The following is a 20,947-nucleotide window of genomic DNA, read 5'->3' as shown; positions in this document are numbered from 1 at the left end:
CCTCGCTCGAGCGCAAGAAATGTCGCTCGAGTGTAGAATGCCAAGCTTCAGGTCTGCCACCAATGCAGACGTACGCTCGAGCGTAAGAGTTCTCGCTCGAGCGAAGAAACAATTTCACAAGGCTCGCTTGAGCGCAAGAAGCCTAGCTCGAGCGACGCACTTCCACCTTCCCAGAAAAGCTGTGTCTGAGAAAAGACCTGAGGACTCTCAATTCTCGCTCGAGCGTAAGAACCCTCGCTCGAGCGAAGAAACAAATACGCAAGGCTTGTTCGATCGTAAAAAGCCTCGCTCGAGCGAAGAAGCCAAAACCTGGGCAGCAACCATTTGCACCAATAGATAACTAACCCGTTCCAAACTCGCCCAACAAGTCCCAAAACTCAAATTTTAAGAATTAAATGGAGAAAACAAGACAAAGACAACAACAAACAACCACGGAACCCGAGTCCGGAACACAACAAAGGTCGGGGTAAAACCTGGATCGCTATAACCTCCCTTCCTTAAAGAATTTCGTCTCCAAAATTTTATGCAAGTTTCAAAATTATGGTTATTCAATTCCCAACGTGGATACAATTCAACATTCACCATCATGACCCACCCACCGGTCATTCCATCTCTTCACAAGAGAATAAATCCACAACATATACAGCTCAACATATATTACCAATATGCATATTCCGAGATTTAACAAATTTCAACACATACATCTTTCGTTTCCAAAGCATATTCAATGTTTATAACAAGTTTACATTTCCAAAACTTAAATAACATATGCAATGTTCAAATTTAACTTGTGTTTCCAAAACATACTCAACATTTACAATGTGTTATAATCTCAAAATATATACAATGCTCTTATGGTTCTTAAACAAAATTAAAACCTCAACTTATACGCAAACATTAACAAATAAGTCCGGATATTTCTCTTAGACCTCCATTTCACGTTTCTAAGTTGCTTCTTCAACCCCATGATGTTTCCACAATACTTTGACCAAGGAAATCGTCTTGCCTCGCAAGACTTGGTCCCGTCTATCCAAGACTCGCATTGGTCTCTCCTCATACGAGGCATCTTCATCTACCTCTAACCCGGTCCAATCCAACACATGTGATGGATCTGACTCATATTTCCGAAGCATACTTACATGAAACACGTCATGCACTCTGAAAAGTTGTGGCGGTAACGCCAAATGATATGTAACCTCCCCAATTCGCTCAAGAATCTCAAAAGGGCCAATAAACCGAGGGGACAACTTCCCACTCTTCCCAAACCTCATCAAACCCCGTCTAGGTGATATTTTCAAAAAGACGTAATCATCCACCTCGAATGACAAAGGTCTCCTCCTACGGTTGGCATAGCTCTTTTGGCGACTCTAGGCTGTAACCAACCTTTTACGGATAAGTGCCACATTCTCTGTCATTTTCTAAACCAACTCTGGACCTAACAGAGGTGCATCACCCACCTCGGCTCAACACACTGGAGATCTACACGGTCGGCTATACGAGGTCTCAAACGATGCCATGCCAATACTCGATTAGAAACTATTATTGTAAGCAAACTCCACTAAGGGTAGATGTCTCCCCCATGACCCCTTAAAGTCAAGGACGCAACCCCGAAGCATATCCTCAAGTATCTAAATAGTGCGTTCGGATTGCCCGTCAGTCTTAGAATGGTAAGTCGTGCTAAAAGTCAATCTAGTACCCAAGGCACTCTGCAAACTCTACCACAACCAGGCAGTGAAACGCGGATCTCTACCTGAGACAATCATCACTGGGACCCTGTGCAACCTCACTATGTCCCGAATATACAAGTTAGCAAGGTAATCTACCGAATCTCTTATACGCATATGAATAAAATGCGCTGACTTGGTCAACCGGTCAAATACCACCCAAATGGCATCGCTACCCCGTTGAGTCATCGGAAGACCCACAACAAAGTCCATCGTGACATGCTCCAACTTCTACTCAGTTATAGGCAAGGGTTGTAACAAATCCGCTGACCTCTGGTGTTCGGCCTTCACTTGCTAACAAATAAGGCACCTCGATAAAAATACTGCCACATCCTTCTTCATACCCCTCCACCAAAACTGGCAACTTAGATCATGATACATCTTTGTGCCTCTCGGATGCACTGCAAGACGTGAATGGTGAAACTCTCAGAGTACTTCCTCTCGGCAAGACTCCGGCACAAACAAATGGTCATGGTATCTCACACTCAGGTCGGGTTACACAGTTAAACCCTTCTCTACCTTCCTACTGGAGATCTTTTCCCGGAGGGATTCTACCTCAAGGTCACCTTTCTGTGCTTCTAACACTCGGTTCACAAGTGTAGATTGTGCAACTACAGAAAACAAGGTTACGGACTCAACAGACTTGCCCAGACGCAAGTCAAATTCACCAAGGGCACCCAACATCTCCCATTCTCGGATAGCGATACAAGCTACTGTAGATACCCCATTTTTGACCGTCCTCAAGACTTGGACGTCACTGGTGGGGACACTTGGTGATCATCCATGTTCGTGTTCGTTTTGAGTTCCCGAAGGCTTTGGTTGCGCGCATTGCCTCAAGATCTCTCAACTTGTTCGTCTTGCGTTTGGTTTTGCACCAAATACTTGTGTTTTTGCTTTGAGGGGTAGGGAATGGCTTGTTGGCCATCTCCACACCCCATCGGCCGTCCCTTTGCATCACTGGCCATTAATTGCTGACACCGGCCATGGTTTCTTAATACCAATGGCCGGTCGGCACTCTATATGGCTGGTCGGCTATCTGTTTGGCCGGCAACCTCCTTTTTTGGCCGGTAACACCTTTTTGCCTTCTTCAGGCATGGTGCATGCCAGCTGTGCCAGCTGGAATACACCAAACCTACCCCGGGGCTTATATGTGGCTGTTTTGCCCCTTTTGCCCAAAGCTTCTTGAGGAAGCTTGACCCTTTGTCAAAGCTTCCTCAAGAAGCTTGGCCAGCTGTCTTAGCTTCCTCAAGAAGCCTTGACCTCCTTGCCCCCTTTGCCCCCTTTTACTTAGCTTCTTTGAAAAGCTTAGAACCATTTCTTTTGCCTATATAAGGACCTCTCCTCCTCAATTGTTAAAGGTTAGCAAAAAAAAACAAAAAAGATAGAGCTTATACATATATTCTGATATATATATCCTCCCTCTCTCTATATATATTTCTCTCTCTCTCCTCCCTTGTGTGTGTTTTGTGGCCTAAAAGTGTATTTTTACCTTAGTTTTGCACTAACATACACATCATCACACCTTACTCCGACCTTGAGGGGCTTGGAGGGTTTGTTCTTGAGCTTTTGGGCTGATTTTGATCAAAAGAAGAGGGCTGCATTTGCTGTTCATCAAGAGTTCTTCAAGGGTAACTACTTTACTTTAGTTTCCCTAATCTTGCATTGGCTTTTGACCTGTCTTGCATGTTGATTTAAGCTTTGTGTATAACTGAAAAAAGTCTTGTATTTTCATGCTTAAGATTCTTTATTAAGGTTGTTTTGGTGTTTGGGGTCGACCTCCCCCTCTTAGGCCTCTTTTGGCCTCTTTTTGTGCTCTTTCGGTAAGCTTTGTTTACCTTAGTGTGTTGGCCTTCTCACCACTGAAATCCAATGGATTTTCAGTGGTGAGGAAGGGGTTTTGAGGTCTTGCATAGGGGAGGGACACCCCTCTCCCTTGGTCTCTCATTTTGTTCATGTTTTGGCTCATAAGGGTAGCATGTATGCTTGGTTGTATTTGGCCCTATTTCAGAGGTTTTTGGGTGTTATTTGGGCATATCTTACCTCTGTTTTTGGTCGGATTTGTGGTCCCTTACATGCTTAATACACTTGCTTTGTATTCTCCCATTTTGCCTAGAAATGCATCTAGCCATTAGACCATCGTGCTTGCATATTCTTGCCTAGCTTTGTGAAGCTTTTGGTCATGATTTATCATGATTGAGGTCTGTTGGGTACTGGTTTGGTCGTATTTTCCATGTTTGGTATAGCCCCTTTGTATTTTGGCTTGTGAGCCTTGAGTGTGTGAGTCACTAGCATGCTTTAGTTGGGTTGTTTCAATGATTTGGAGTCATTTCATATGCCATTTCAGTCCCTAATCCATGCTTGTATGCCCACATTCATCATCACTTTCTTGCCTTGAAAGGTTGTTCTTTTGTGCCTTGGAAAATGGTCATTGTGCATGCCTATGTGTTTAGACATTAGGCTGCCATATCAGTGGGTTTTGAGGGCCCTTTTTGCATGCTAAAACTCCGTTTTATATTAAAAAATTCATGTCGTATTTGGTTGGGGGAGGTGTTGAGCAATGCTCCCATTTTTGGCCTTGAATGCCCATGTTTTGCACTCATTCCTTGGCGTGTTTTGACCATGATCTATGTATGCTTTAGTCTTGTTTTGGGGTCCCTTGGGACTGTTTTAGGTTATTTTGGTCCTTTAAGGTTTGGTTGACATAGCTTTGGTTTGACCCCCTTTATTGGCTTCAAGTGTTGGTCACTGTTGCATGTCTTGCTTGCATGTTTTGTTTGATTTGGCATCATTCTCTATTCATTTTCAGAGCTTAGCACGTTGGTTTAATGCCCATATATATCGCCTTTAAGTATGCTTAGAGTTGTCCCCTTTTATGCTTAGGTGATGGACCTTGATGTGTGCATGCTTGCATGTATCATTTGTGCTCTTGTGTATCCTCTTAGGCCACTGTTTTGGGGGTGGGCTGAGGTCCTCTCATTTTAGTATAAGTCCGTCTTTGCATATTTTGCATGCTTGCATGTTGTATTGCATTGGTTGCATGCTTACATTGTATCATTTTCGCATGTTTGCATGTTGTTTAGTTAATGGCATTACATAGTCTCGTTGTATGCTTGATATGTCCATATTGCATTAGTCTAGCATGCAGGATTAGATAGTGTCATGTTGCATTAGCTTAGCATGTTCGTGTTATCTTGCATGAGTTGCATCACTTTGCATTGCATATTGCATCCATGCATTACATTTGGCTTGGTTTGGGGTGTCAAGCCAAGTATGAGGATTGAGAAGTGTTCATACTCCAAGTGATGTAACATGTCTCAACCCTCGGTCGTCAATCGCCTTGACCTCAACATGATAGGGTGTTGGCATTCATCTCTTTTGTTTGCATGCATTTACATCAAAGTTGCTAACTTGGCCTCTTAGGCCATCATGCATCAAAAATGCACCATTGATGGCCCGAGGGTCGAGGGTCATGCTCCCTTGAGTCCCTTGCATGATAGGGAGTGTGCCCATGCTCACATTTGCTCGAAAATTCCATGCCATACACTGCTTGCCCTCTGCTGCTGTCAACTGCAGGTTTCAACAGGAAGATTTGGCCGACCGGCAATGATGAATGCCGACCGGCAAAGAATTTTGGCCGAGAGCAAAATCTTTAGCCGATAACCTCATTTCCATGGCCGGTGGCCTTTTGATTTGGCCGGTGGAACTCCACTGCACTCAGAATGAAGTTCAGAACAGTTCAGGAGACTTTCATAAATTTCAGAGGGGCAGGGCAGTGTCAACAGAGGCAACAGTGCTATGGCAGCAAATTTCCGGGCGAGACGAGTCAAACATGCATCATCCACGCATCCCAAGGCGGGGCTGTGGCCACTTTAATCCTGCGTTTAATTTGTTAATTAATTAGAAATTCTGTAATAATTAATTTAGTATTCGGACTGTAATATTTATTTGGACCCTCCGAGCGAGGGCAATTGTGTAATAAGTGTGCGTGAGTGTGTGTATGTCTTCCAACCCCACGTCTTTCTTCCCTTTTATTTACCCGCTTATGATGGTAGACTAGGACATATTTAAATTAGCATACCTTATGCTATGCATACGTGCATTTATACATTTGTCTTGCATGCACCGGGCTCGGCGCATCATTCTAACTGCATTTGTATTTCAATTCCAAATTGAACACGTGTTAGTTGTAGCATTTCACATGTCATTGTAGATTAGCCGAGCCTATCTTAGTTGCATTTTGCATGTGTTGCATTAGCCATCTGAACATGAACTGGGATCATGCATATGATTACTAACTAGTTTTTGTTTTGGCTCGGAGTACTCGGTAAGCATTTATGCTTTAGCATGCCGCATGCGTGTGAGTGTTGCCATAACAGCATGATTACCATGAGGCCAGCTGCTTATGTGATATAACTGCTCAAATGCTTGTGGATGGAGGTTGAATTACCTAAATTGGAATAATGCATTAAAATTGTGAATTTTTTTTAAGCCCACTAGATAGTGGCAAAACCATCTTTTCTAAAAGTCCACTCGAGGGTGGCAAAACCTGCATTTTAGCCTACTTGCGAGTAGCAGACCATCTTCAAAACGAACATGCAATGTTTTGTTCCAATTTAGGCGATTTGGTCTATACTTGTTTGCTGCGCGCATAACATAGTAATTCTAGGCTAATAAATGGAATAAGAACACATAACGTTTTCAAAAACGGATATCACGGTTAGTAGAGGCCGATCTTCGGATCGGGCGAGAGGGGGTGCTCATAGCTGACCTTCCCCAATCGTACCCTAGCTCCCGAGTCGAGGCAGCTTTGGTGATGACGGACACGTGGCCTTTGGCACCGAGTCAGGGTTTCCTAAATTCCCCCTTAAAAAATATTTAGGTGGCGACTCTGTATCTGGCAAAGCAGTCCATGTTTGGCACTTCTTTTCTAAAAATCTGTTTTCTTAAAACGATTTGCCGGATTTGGACTCTTTCGTTCAGATTAAGAACCGTGACACAAATTGAGTCCGAACTGTAGCACGAAGGCCTCACGCGGGCGCGTCTACAGCTACACTACTGATGGATTTCCTACTTAGGGCTTCGACCATAACATTGGCCTTCCCCGAATGATAATGTAACTCGAAGTCATAATCCTCTATGAACTTCATCCACCTTCTCTGCCTCAAATTTAAGTCCTTCTGTGTAAACAGATACTTTAGACTCTTATGATCAGAAAATACCTCAAATCTCTCACCATACAGATAGTGCCTCCAAATCTTTAAGGCAAAAATTACAACTGCTAACTCTAAATCGTGAGTGGGGTAGTTTCTCTCGTGTGTTTTCAACTGCCGCGAGCCATAGACTACTATTTTCCCTTCTTGTATCAACACACAACCCAAACCTTCTCGTGAGGCATCACAGTATGCTGAGTAGCCCAAACCCCTCCTCGGAATAATCAAGACTGCAGCGGTGGTAAGTCTAACTTTAAGCTCTTGGAACGACTTTTCACAAGCCTCACTCCATACAAATTTGACCCATTTCCGCGTCAATCTAGTCAAAGGCGAAGCTAATATGGAAAAGTCCTTCACAAATCGACGGTAATACCCAGCCAATCTCAGGAAACTACAAATCTCAAAAGCATTCTTAGGTTGTGCCCAATCCTGTACTGCCTCTATCTTGGATGAATCTATAGTCACCCCTTCTCCGGATACTACATGGCCTAAAAACTTAATCTCTCTTAGTTAGAACTCACATTTCCCAAACTTTGCATACAGCTTATGGGCTCTAAGCAACTCAAGCACCACTCGCAAGTGTTCCTCGTGCTCCTCTTCAGAGGGTGAATAAATCAGAATATCGTCCACAAAGACGACTACGAAGCTGTGACAACCCTCACCTCTGATTAGCGTTAAATTGTGATTAAGCATGATAAGTAATTGATTAAGAGGAAATCCTGAATTGATTACATGAGTGTGTTGTTTAGAATGCATTTCTATCTGTTTATCACTGAATGATCTATTCATGTTTTAATTTCGAATTGCAAATTGAAAGCCTTATCGGCGACCGAATCAAAAATTGATTAGTGTTATACGTTAATTAGGAATTATATGATTTTATGGTAGGTTTAATTAAAATTCAATTTGGAATGATTAAATTAGGTAAATAATGCTAGATTAATTGAGTTTAGGTTATCTACATAATTACCCTTGAGTGGGCTCCCTCAAAAACTATTGTTTTAATTCCCATTACTTACATGTTTGGCACCACTTTTCATTCATCTTCTAGACCAAACCTGAGAGAGAGAGAATTGGAAGAAAAAAAAAGTGAGTTCAACAAGAATTTTGTTTGAATTTAGACAAATTGAAGAGGATTTGCAAAATTGGGCTACCACACTTGGAATTCAAGATTTAAGGTAGGAAATTTATTCTCTTGATTATGAATTTAAGTTGTTACATGCATGGTTCATGGAAAAATTGGTGATTAGAGTCAAGAATTAGCTTAAAGTGTTGATTTGAGAGTGAATTCATGCATGCATGTCCATATCATTGAGTTTTGAGATCATTTTCATGAGAATATCCACATGCATGTCCACATTTTGGTTGTACTCTTGAAATTCACCATGTTTTTGAGTTCAAGCTTGCATCTGATCATGCTTTGGAGCATTAGAGTTCATGGGAACTCATGCATGTTATGTTCTTGCATTGTTCTTCAAGTTTCATAAAAAATTGTGTTCAATTGTCACACCTTTGGGCTTGATTTTATAAAATGATCTTCAAAACATGTTGTATTATGAGTTTCTAAGTATTTTCCAGAAAATTGGCCCAGAAAAATCAAGTTTGAAGTTTTAAAGGTTGAGTTTTGTGCTTGAGGATCAATATGAAAATTCTAGATTTTTGATCTACACTCGAGCGGAAGACTTTACGCTCGAGCGTACACTCTGAGTACAAGCACATCCGCTCGAGCGTCGAGAGTCACGCTCGAGCGTGAAATGCATATGCCCAGAAGTTCATGTGTTTGGCAGTCCGCTTGAGCGAGGCAATCTGCGCTCGAGTGAGAGTCTGAGTCTCACGCTCGATCGTGGGTCGAGCGTCCATCGGGCGTGAAAATCGTGCAACCAGTACTTTTTCATGAGTTTGCAGTCCGCTCGAGTGAGGGAAGTCATGCTCGAGCGGAGCTTCATTGTCTACATGTCCGCTCGAGCGAAAAAAGCCACGCTCGGGCGAGACCCCTGTTTTCAGCAAATTTTGAAAAGTGTTTTAAAGTATATTTTTGCATCCTCATTCCATCATAGGCATTTCCAGGCCATGTTTAAGGCATCTTAATGAGGATAATGTTATAGAACCACACCAAGCCAAGTTAGGGGCTAAGTTATTAATCCCAAGTGTGTAACTTAGTGTGTGTTCGTTCTGCAACTGTGTAGGGTTGGCACCCGAGGACGCTGATTAGCCTGTCTATAGCCCAGTAACCTATGAGTAACAATATTGTAAAGATACGTTCAATTATAATTATTTTCTGAATGATTGACTGTTCTGCTTTCTGAAATGACATTGTTTACTGAATGAATGTTTATCCTATTTTACGAACTGTACTCGTGGCATCCATAGCAACTTACTGTTACTGTTACTGTTACTGTTACTGTTACTGCTACTGTTGCTGTTACTGTTACTGCTACTGTTACTGTTACAGAAATCTCTGTCAGTTCCAATGTTTGGAACTACTACTATTTATTGTTTTGATGGCCATCAACCGACTGTTCGGTCTATTATGACCTACTGTACTGTCTTGCCATTGGATGTACCACATATGACTACTATGCTTTCTAATTAACTGATGTGGCATGAGATATGAGCCACTGATTGAATAACTGATCTACTGATGCAAATGACTGTTTTGATTACTGAAAGGACATTCATTCTTAACCCCTTTACACATTTATTATTCACTGGGCTTAGCTCACTATTTATATATGGATGTAGATGGCCAGGCACTGGACCGAAGCTAGGAGTGTCAAGTTAAGCTCATGTTTTGTCAAGCCAACCATTGTGTCTCACTTCGAGGTTCCAAGTCCGTTCAAGCCAAGGCTGTTTTTGGGGTGTCTCAGACTTACCCTTCTTTTTTTGGTCTCTGTTAATGCAATAAATGTTTAAGACTTTTGACTGTACAGCTATGGTGAAGGGATTGGATCCCTAACCTGTATGTTATGTGTGTCTGATATCTGTATATATGTTTATGGTTATGATGTGGACTAGTCTATAAAAGTCTTTTTCCATTCAGATTTTCACAGCTCATTGAACATCTTTTATTTACTATTTGGCTTCCGCCAGCCCCTTACTCTGTATTACTGTGTACTGTTAAGCAGGCCTTTGGTAATCACAGATTACTGCCCGGTTACGATGCTGAACCCTTAGGGGTGGGTTTGGGGTCGTGACAGAAGCGATCTAAGAACTCCCGAAAAATCTAGTTCATCAAGTCTATGAACACAACCAGTGCATTGGTTAGCCTAAAAGGCATCACCAGAACGTCATAATGGCCATACCGCGTACGGAATGCCGTCTTTGGGATATCCTCCTCCCTGACTCTCAATTGATGGTAGCCCGATCTCAAATCTATCTTAGAAAAGTAACGGGATCCTTTCAATTGGTCAAACAGATCATCTATATGAGGCATAGGGTATTTGTTCTTAACCGTAACTCGGTTTAATTTTCGGTAATCAATACAAAGTCTCAAGGCCCGATCTTTCTTTTTAACAAAGAGGGCCGGTGTTCCCCAAGACGAAGTACTCGGGTGAATAAAGCCCTTATCTAGTAATTCCTGGAGTTGAACCTTCAGTTCACTCAACTCAGTTGGTGCAAAACGGTATGGTGCCATAGAAATCGGTGCCGTGCCAGGCACTAAATCAATAGAGAACTTGATCTCTTGATGAGGTGGTAAACTAACAAGATCCTCGGAAAAAATGTCCGAGTACTCACAAACCACTTTTGGCAACTCAACCTGGGCCTCATCATACTCACTACTCATAAAGCTAGCGAGAAGACAACTAAGTTCACTCCGCCCTCGCGGATCATATACCGGTGGTAAGACTCTGCCAACCCGATCCCCCAAGAAATGAAAACACTCGCCACTCAAGGTACATACAGTAACCCTTTGGTGGTAACAATCTGTAACAGCACGGTATGATGATAACCAGTCCATACCCAAAATGACATCAAAACCAGACATATCCATCAACACAAACGAACAGGGAAGTCGACGATCGGTAACCTTTATATCACAACCCCGACACCCCTGTTTCAAAATCATCTCACCTCCAATAGATGATACAACACAAATATGAGATGCTAACTATGCCAACTCCAACCCTAAAACTAATGCAAATGCAGAATATATAAATGAATGGGATGCACCCGTATCAATCAACAAATTAGCAACCGAGTTGCAAAACAAAAATGTGCCTCTCATAACAGATGGAGCTGGTACAAGATCTGGCACTGTAACAGAATACACGTGCTCTGTAGGCCTTTGATCTACCTGCTCACCTCTCGGAACATAAGACTGCTGTACAGACTAAGCCGAAGAAGCTCCCTGATTGGTCATCGAGACTTGAACTGACTGTGCTGGCTGATGACTTTGTGTCTGCCTCGAACCAGACGCACCAGATGTGCCACCCAACTATGGGCAAAACCTCTTCGGTGCCTCGCCGGCCTATACTGATAACAAGTGAGCGGCTAGCTTCTGCCCTAACTCTGGCCCTAAGAACGGACCGAAGATGATGCTACACGCTACCCTCCTTCTCTCTGTGGGCAAACTGGAGACTTGTGGCCCAACTGACTATATTTGTAACAGGTGATGTCTCCTTGATCGCCTCTCCCAAAACCCGAACTTGGTACTAGAAAGGTAGACCTCGAATGTGCTCCCTGGGACTGTTGAGGGTTAGAACCCCTTTACCTCTTACGTCCCCATGACCATCCTGACTTTTCCTGGAGTCCCTCATCCTCTCTTTCTCTGCATGCATAATAGTCTCAAGATGGACTACAGCCTCTACAAGGTGCTCGTAGTCTCTAATCATGGACCCAACAACTCTGAACACGAGTCCGGTCCTCACTTCTCAAACTCCAAACTTCAAACATCTACACTCCTCGGTCACCACCAACTCTGGTGCAAACCTCGATAAACTAGTAAATGTAGCCTCAAACGCGGCCACTAGTGTGTTCAACTGCACCAACTTGGAGAACTGATCTCTTAACTTCTCCCTCACCGTAGCAGATAAGTACTTGTCCTGGAAAGCTTCAACAAAGGCCTTCTAAGTCCCTTCAATGCGCCCCCGCTCATACTTCCACCACTGACCCATGTCTCCCTTCAGCTGGAAGGACGCCAAGGTCACCCTCAAACCTCCGTCTTCGATGCCGAGCATCTCAAACGTCTTCGTCATCTTCTCAAGCCACTCATCAGCCTTCAGTGGCTCCTTGGGATCACCCAAAAATTCATCCGGATTTGACTGAAAGAACTCCCTCTTCAGAAAAGACGGCCCTGTCTTAGTTACTTGGGCCTGGACTTGATTTTTAGCCCTGAGAATGTCCATAGATTCCCTCAATGCTCAGGCCATTTCACGGGCTAAGGCACCCATGGCCTGTTGACCTACTAGCTCGGCTACGTTGGCCTGACCTACTCATTCCTCCTGCACTGGAATTTCATACGGTATAGGCATCTCTTGCCTCTTAGGCCTACCACGCTTACCACCACGACCTCGCCCTGACATCCTAATAAAAGTAACAAAAAGATTAGCACATTTTCAAATGTGCCGAAACTGTCTCACTCGTGCCCTAATACAATGGACAATTGTAATTCACTCTACATAAGCACATAATCACACAAACACATACGAATTTCATTTTTAGATAATGACCGTCCCGTGGCGTTGCTAGAGTTCCAGTTAGAAACGACAGTGATCAAGTGCCTTTCCAACAGGACTCTCAGAAACCCATGGACCCGATCAACATCTTAGAAGCTAAATTCCATACCCATATAGTCATATAAACATGTTATCATATAAGCACATAGCATCATATTTAAGTCTCTAACAAGCAAGACAAACCCATTGTGGTACTAACCATTTCCCACGTACTCAAAGTATTCAAACCCGGTACACTCTGATATCAAGTTGTAACGCCCTCAAAATATTATATAAATCATCCATTCATAAGAATCATAAACATAATAGAAATGTTACATTTTCATTCATTAGAGTCTATATTACAAAAGATATTACGTGCGTTACATTTTCACAAATATTCTTTCTGAAACTATAGCATGTAACTCTAATTAATAACAACAAAATAAATGTCCTACGGGCTTACATCTTTCCAAGTTATCACTTGGTTACAACAAAAGAAGAGTCTAGTCTCTATACAAGTAAAGCCCTCGGCTTAAAAAGAAAACATCCAACACAAAATGAAATAGCAAAAATGGAGCCTTCTGCCCCTAAACCTCTCAAGCTATGCCCTTGGAGGCGGCATATCACCGGTACTTGAAAATGGTGTCCCAAGTAGGGTGAGTCAAAGCCCAGTAGAGATATGCAACACAATATATGAGAATTAACTAAGGCATGACTATCAGATAAATGTAGGATATTTCTCAACTGTCACATATTATTTCTATGACCATTCAATTTACATAACCATATCTCAATTCATTTCCAATCATCCATTTTGGGTAAATCTATTTACCAAATTCATAATCATCAAAACAACCAAAATGAGATTTCAACTCAATGGTTCACAATTCAATGCATTCATCAATCCAATACTTCTATTTCTTGCCATTTTACGGAACTACGTCCGAGGAAATCGGCACCCATAAATAAATAAGATTTCGAGACTTTCACCCTGAACACTCCGGCCAACTTAATTCTCAATGGAGTCCATCCCCTATCTCCTCCTAAACAATGGAGTACATCCCCTATCTTCTCCCATTCAAAGATACATATACAATGTATTTAAACACGTTGTCATGTACAATGACTCATCAATTCACATATTCAATGATTTACTCAAACTGCCATATTCAATGACATAATACAATTGATTAGTTTCAATTTTCCTAATCCTCATTTATTTTCTACAACAATCATAGCTATCCTCTATCGATAGCCCAAAATAGATATTTCTAAACAGATAAATAAATCTATCAACAGATAATTTATCAAATTTTCCATAGATGAGTGATTTACCAATCGAACTACACCACTTAATCACATTTTCCCCCAATTTCATAATTCCCAAACCAATTTCATATCTCTACATTGATTTCACTATTTATATAAAATAGTTTATTTAATCCAAACTAGGGCATTTTTCCCCATTTCCCAAATATTACACCCAAGGCTAGATTTTACCCGTCATACACAAATAACTCCATTTTCAAGACCTCACATACATATATGGAGTCCAAAATAGAAAGCCCCTCTTTCATAAACCAAAATCCAACCCTAACCTCACACAACTCCCCAACTCCACCATTTTATGCAAAAATGACAAATGTCTAGGTCAAAACTCATATTAAAGAGTAGATTATCCCTACCTCAAATGGAGGAGCTCAAAGAGGAAGAAGGAGAAACTTAAAGATGCTCCAAACTTGAACTTTTTCGGATCAAGAGGAAGCCCACGCGGTACTCTACCTTTTTTACAAAGGAAGTAGGGTAGAAGAATCTAGATCAAGTAGTATTTGTAGAGAGAGTGAGTGTTTTGGAGAGAGAGGCAGCTGATCTAGGGTTTTGAGTGAAGAAGTGACCAAAAAGTGATATAAAATCACGCTGCTGCGAACTGATATATGCGAGGCTCGCTCGAGCGAAGGAGTTGTTGCTCGAGTGACCAGACACAACAATGACCTCGCTCGAGCACAAGAAACGTTGCTCGAGCGAAGAATTCCAAGCTTTAGGTCTACCACCAACGCAGACGTATGCTTAAGCGCAAGAGTTCTCACTCGAGCGAAGAAACAATTTCACAAGGCTCGCTCGAGCGACGCACTTCCACCTTTCCAGAAAAGCTGCGTCTGGGAAAAGACCTGAGGACTCTCAATTTTCGCTCGAGCGTAAGAACCCTTGCTTGAGCGAAGAAACAAATACCCAAGGCTCGCTCGAGCGCAAAAAGCCTCGCTCGAGCGAAGAAGCCAAAACCTGGGCAGCAACCATTTGCACCAATAGACAACCAACCCGTTCCAAACTCGCCCAACAAGTCCCAAAACTCAAATTTAAAGAATTAAAGGAAGGAAACAAAACAAAGACAGCAACATACAACCACGGAATTCGAGTCCGAAACACAACAAAGGTTGGGGTAAAACCTGGATCGCTATACGAAGTGCAGGATTGCAAAATATAATTTACCCATATTCTTAATAAGAAGATTCTTTAAATTTTTATAAAACCTTTATGTGAATTTTTTATCTATATCAAACTTTCGATTGCAAAACTAATAAAATCAAAAGATTCAATTTGTGTTAAACTTTTCCTCATCAACGTCGGTTGATTTGAACAACTTACACCCCTAATGCGGAGAAACAAATACATATAGATAGTAAGAGGACAAAAAGAAGAGAAAACTATTAAAATCTTCAAATTCTATTTTTTTCCTTTTTTTTTTTTTTGTTATTTAGTGAAAAGGAAAAAAAATGAAAGAAAGTTAAAACATTGTTTCCTTGTTTGGCTAGAAGAGAAAATGTGTTGTCTGAATCAATCCTTTGGAATCACAGGGTAGTGGCCCAGTTATGAAAGCATTGCTACAACAGTGAGTGTGAGCAAAGTTTGACTCTTGGAAGACGCGAAACGTTGAGAATTTTTAGTAATTTTTTTCGGAAATCTTGATACTGTATTTTGATCGAATCTTGACCTTATTAGGGTAGTTGATGAACTTTATTAGTACTTTAGTAATGGATTCCTTTCTATAAATTGAGTTAAATTAAACTGATAATTGATTATCTTGAGGTCTGAGCTCATAAATACCATGATGGCACATCAAATCATTTTTTTTTTCCTTTTAAAAAAAATAAATAAAAAAAAATCAACCCTTTGGACGATTGTGTGCTTTTGATTAGGCCCACTCTTCACTAGTTTTCTAGAGACAAAAGTTTTGGGTTCTAGTGAACTTACTTTTACCTTGATAATTTTATTGGTGTTGGGACCCATTGCGAATTGACCTATATCTCCAAAAGAGGGGATGTGATTGGGGTGGTCCAGGTCATGTTTGGCAAAGGAGGATTTGATAAGGGTTGGTGTGGTGGAGAGGTGCTCTCTGATCAGATGCATTATCTAGATTCTGAGTATTATTATTGTAGGATTTAACTTTCTAATTTATTTTCCTTATTACCAATAAAAGTAAAATGAAAAGTAAAAAATAAAAAACAAAAAACTTGCCGTCAATTGATGAAGGACAATTTGCATGTGAATCCGGTATTATCAGGACGGGCCCAAGGGGTGAATAAGTACATTAACAACAAAAAAAACATTTAAAAATAAAGTATAAATTATAATATTAATTTCTATTAATATAAAATGTGAAAAATATTATTAAAATATATATAAATAAAAATATTTTCTTATATTGATGCCGAATTATAAAAAATAACATTTGTAAGACAATATCTATACTAGTTGTCAGAGATTATTTTTATTTTTTTGGTTATATTTTGTCTAAATTGTTAAATTTTATACTTTGAAGCTTATGATTTATAGATATAAAGTTTTGGGATGTTCAACCACTTAATTTTTTTTCAAAATCTAGAGGGGGGTGATTATGTATAATTTAAAAACAATTAATAGCTAATACCAGTACTACCTCAGTCTCAAAATATTTAGTAATTATACTTAAAAAATATAACTTTTCAAAACTATCATTTGACTTAAAATTAAATTAGTACCAATTTTTTTGAGAATATCAATTCTCATAATTATATTTTTTATGTATATTAATGTTAATAAATTTAAAAAAATGATAAAATAAGAAATTAAAATTATTTTAGTCCTTAGTTTTTAAAAGAAAATTAATATTTTGAAATAATAAAAAATGAAATAAAAAACTAATACTTTAAAAAGGAGGAAGTATATAAGAGAGTTTTTTTGAAATTTGAGGGAGGTAATCGCCCCCTTGCCCTTTGTGTCCATATTTACTCTGTAGTTGTTTTATTAATTACTAAAAAGTCAAAAAAAAAAAAAATTATGTTTATTTTGGTGAAAAATATTTTTTGAAAAAATGTATTCTTCCAAAGAATGCTTTCCTCAAAAAAAAGAAAAAGAAAAAAAATTCTTATATTTGGTCGTGTTCTTGGAATTAATGTACTAAAAGTTGCATTAGCGGTGATGGTAGTGGTGGCGGTGAAGTGGAGGTGAAGAAAGTGGAGGTGTTGGGGATGGTGGAGGTGGTAGTGGTATAGTGATGGTGATGGTGGCGACGGCGGTAGCAATGTCACAATAATTAGATAATTTTTAATTTGTTGTATTATGGAAGTCGTTGAGGTGATTCAATAATTAGATAATTTTTAATTTGTTGTTTAAGGCTCACTAGGATTACTTCAAAAAAATTAAATATATATATATATATATATATATATATATATATATATATATTTTGTTAAAGACCCAAATTTTTGAAAACATAATAAAAATCTTATTTTGATGTCCAGCAAAACGTCTCAAAAATTACTTCAAGTGAAAATTTTAAAATGATCACTAAAATTAAAATTTCTGATTTAATTTAAAAAGGGCTTTTAATTTAATTATTTTTATTTTTAATAAATTTTTGTATTCAAAATTTTCATTTAATTTCCGGGGTTTCTTAGTCGATTAAAAAAAAAAAGGCTTCTGGCAACTATGCAAATGATAATAACACCACCAACCATCCCATCTAGTTATAATCCATGGTTTCATGATAGGTTTCTAAGAATATGTCAACTTCAACTTTTCAGAGATATTAAGGTTTCGTGTGTGGATTGATATTTTAATTTTTTAGTTATTTTAATTTGAGATTAAAAAATTTGATTTGAGATAGATTTTATTTAATTTTTTTAATTTTTATGAAAGAAAAAATAAAATGATTATAATTTAAATGTGATATTTTATTTTATTAATTTTTAGTCTGTTTTATCATTTTGTAATTATTTTTTCTTGATACCCTTTTAACTTTGGATGCCAAACGGGAGCTAAAAGAAGAAAAGGCCAAATGATTCAATAAATTCTGTGAAAAAAAAAGAAAAAAAAAAAAAGAAGAAAAGAAGAAGTGTTAACATATTTTCTTCTCTTGCCCACCAAAACAAAGCATATTCTAAACAGGATTTAATTAGTTTCAAGTTGAATGACCCTTATAACACCCGTTATTGATTATTTAAGTCCTCAACTAGGTTACGGCTGGTTAATTTGCAAATGAGCAACAATAGTTAGCCAAATTTGCACTGCTATTCACTTGCTGTCGAATTTTATATCATTTTTTTATTCTTTTTTTTTTTTTTTTCATTTTTTAACAAGAAAAAGAGAAAATTGGTCTAGTGAATATTTTCGTTGGGAAGAGAAACCTACATTTTATGAAATAATTTGGTGAGAAGTTATTTTGTTTATAATTTTACCCATTGACTTTTTTTTTGTTTAACTTTTCATTGACTATCTGTTCAAATGTCCAAATTTTTTGTTTAAATTTATATCTATCTTTTCAATTTTCCCCTTATCTATTCAATTCCCCTCCTTAAATTCTATATATTTGTTTAATTTTTTCTTGAATTCTATTTATCTATTTAATTTTTCTTATCTGGTAAAATAACAATTTCTTATCTATTACTCAAATTTAGAAGCCCATTGTTTGAAATTCACAAACTAATTTTTCTATATGTTGGAATTATCTACCACAAACACTTAAATATTACACAAAAATTCAAAAACTATTATTATCTATTCAAATTTTGAACCAGATCTCACTTATCTGTTCAAATTTTGTCCTATTTCATCATCATCAACAACTACAAAAATAATAATCAACAACTAATTTTTTTTTTTAAAAAAAATAGAGATCTGTTCAATTGAACAAATCATATGTATGTTTATCAGCATCAACATCATCATCAACAACACATCTATACACCAGATCTAACACATATATTCAAAAGATCTAACAGATTTGAGCTCAAACTAAAAAAATAATAAAAATAAAACAAATCTAACACATTCAACAGATTATTATCTTCTTCATCTTCATCAACAACAATAGTGTAGACTACTTGTTTGTTTTGGTATAGTACTTGGAATTTTGATCTCTGAATAGAATAATCCCAAAAATAGTTGCAGATCTTAAAAGCTTCACCTGAAAATAAAATACCCTATAAATCAAATACTCAATAAATCAGATATTCGAATACTCAGTAAATCAATACAAAAATTGCTATATTTGTGTTTAATTTTTTATCTATCAAAAATCATTGCGGAAACTGCAAAATTTGATCTTCAATGGTCAAACACAACCAAATTCAATATACTCTTGTCAAACTGCATCACAATTTCACGAAGCATTCGATAGTTCACAAATGCTAAATAGCACAATAAATTCACAAAGTCAAACAAACATTACAAATCAATTCAAAATGCAATAAAATTAAAGCTTAGCTACACAATCAAAATCCATTTGAAATCAAATTGCAGTAAATGAAAAAAAAAAGAAAAAAAAAAATTCATACACGTCATTGCAACAAAATTACTAGTAAAGAAATCAACAAGACCTTGGGTCTAGAATCGGAAAAGTGTCGGAAAGCATTATTGAGGCGTTGAAGATCGAGAACAGCTTTGATTGAAAACCAGTTCTTAGCAGGTAAACCGTCGTCGAAGCCACGAAGGAGGAGATTGTTGGTTGCTGATCTGGATTAACGATTGTCCCAGAGAGAGATAAATAGAGAGAGATCTAGATGGTGTCGCAGTGGTTGCGATCTAATTGCAGTGGTAGTTGAGTTCGATGGTGGTGATATGTTGACGAGAAGATGTGAGGCGGAGGGGAAGCGGGAAGACGGTGCTGCGGTGGTGTCGCCGAAGCTACGGAGGAGGAGACTTTCAGTTGTAAATTTGGATGGGTTGATCTGAGATCCCTCTACTGTTTGTAGATCTGGATGGCGACGGAGATTGTCAACGGCGATAATAAATTTCAAATGCTGTTTACAAATCGTTGATGGCTCTGCCCAACTAGCTTATTGCCTCACCTCGTCACGTTGAATTGTTGTCGGAGCCACTGCTGATGGGCGGTGACGTACATTGAGGTGAGATAGAGAGAGAGATTGATTTATGCTTTGTTTGGTCGGGGGATTTGGGGAGGGATTTGGAAAGGAAACGGAAAAAAGTGTGTGAAACTATGTGAAATGTAGGTATACTTTTTTCACATTTCACCTACATTTTCCATATTCCTTTCCAAATCCCTCCTCCAATCTCTCAACCAAACACAACATTAAGGTTTGGACTCGTGAATATGCTATATATAATGAACGGTGTTTTGGTAAGATTTTGTCTAAATGTTTGGACTCGTGAATATGCTATATATAACGAACGGTGTTTTGGTAAGAGTTTGTACTTTTAGACAAAGTGTTTCGACGCTTAGACTTTTGATCAAATAAAATTGAAAATATGGAGTTTTGGACCGAGTGCCCTTAGGTTAATTGTTGAAAAGTCTAAGGCAAGGAAGGCATAAAAGCATTAGATGCAATAGATATTTTTTTGTTAGTGAAAGATCTATTATTTGTAAAATAGTTTGGTGAGAAGTCTTTTTATTAATTTTAGATGATATTTTATTTATAATTTTACCCCTCGATATTTTCTGTTGATTTTTTTTTATCTGTTGGCTTTTATTGATTATCTATTCAAATTTGTTTCCCTATCTATTTAAATTCTCCTCTATCTGTTCAAAAATTTCCATTATCTGTTCAGATATTCTGTACAAATAAAATTTATCGATTGGAATATCTATCTGTGAAATTTTTATTTGTACAAATTTTTGGTTCAAATGTTTATCTGTACAAATTTTATTTTAAATTTTATCTATACAAAATTTATTAAATTTTATTTGTATAAATTTTCTGTTCAAATTTTTATCTGTACAATTTTTTTATCTGTCCAAATTGAATCTATCTGTTCAGAGAGAGAGAGAGAGAGGAAAAAACAATTCAAATTTTTTTAATCTGTTTGAATAGATCTGATCTATTGAAAACACACAGATCTGATCTATTGAAAACACACAGAG

The 20,947-nt window shown here is 38.4% G+C and overlaps 1 long non-coding RNA gene across 1 annotated transcript; it reads right to left on the bottom strand.

Moving 5' to 3' along the window:
* Nucleotides 1-18,704: 18,704 nt before the first annotated feature.
* On the bottom strand, nt 18,705-20,157 carry LOC145790846 (uncharacterized). The gene is made up of 2 exons (XR_014330107.1): nt 19,446-20,157; nt 18,705-19,033 (listed from the first exon to the last, which is right to left on the bottom strand). It is a non-coding gene; the product is annotated as an uncharacterized LOC145790846 (long non-coding RNA).
* Nucleotides 20,158-20,947: the final 790 nt, after the last annotated feature.

This window comes from Camellia sinensis, chromosome 5, assembly GCF_055761805.1.
Source record: "Camellia sinensis isolate YWXY chromosome 5, ASM5576180v1, whole genome shotgun sequence".
NCBI classification, from domain to species: Eukaryota; Viridiplantae; Streptophyta; class Magnoliopsida; order Ericales; family Theaceae; genus Camellia; species Camellia sinensis.
The sequence above is the reverse complement of the archived record's forward strand: the minus strand, read 5'-3'. Positions and strand labels throughout refer to the sequence as shown.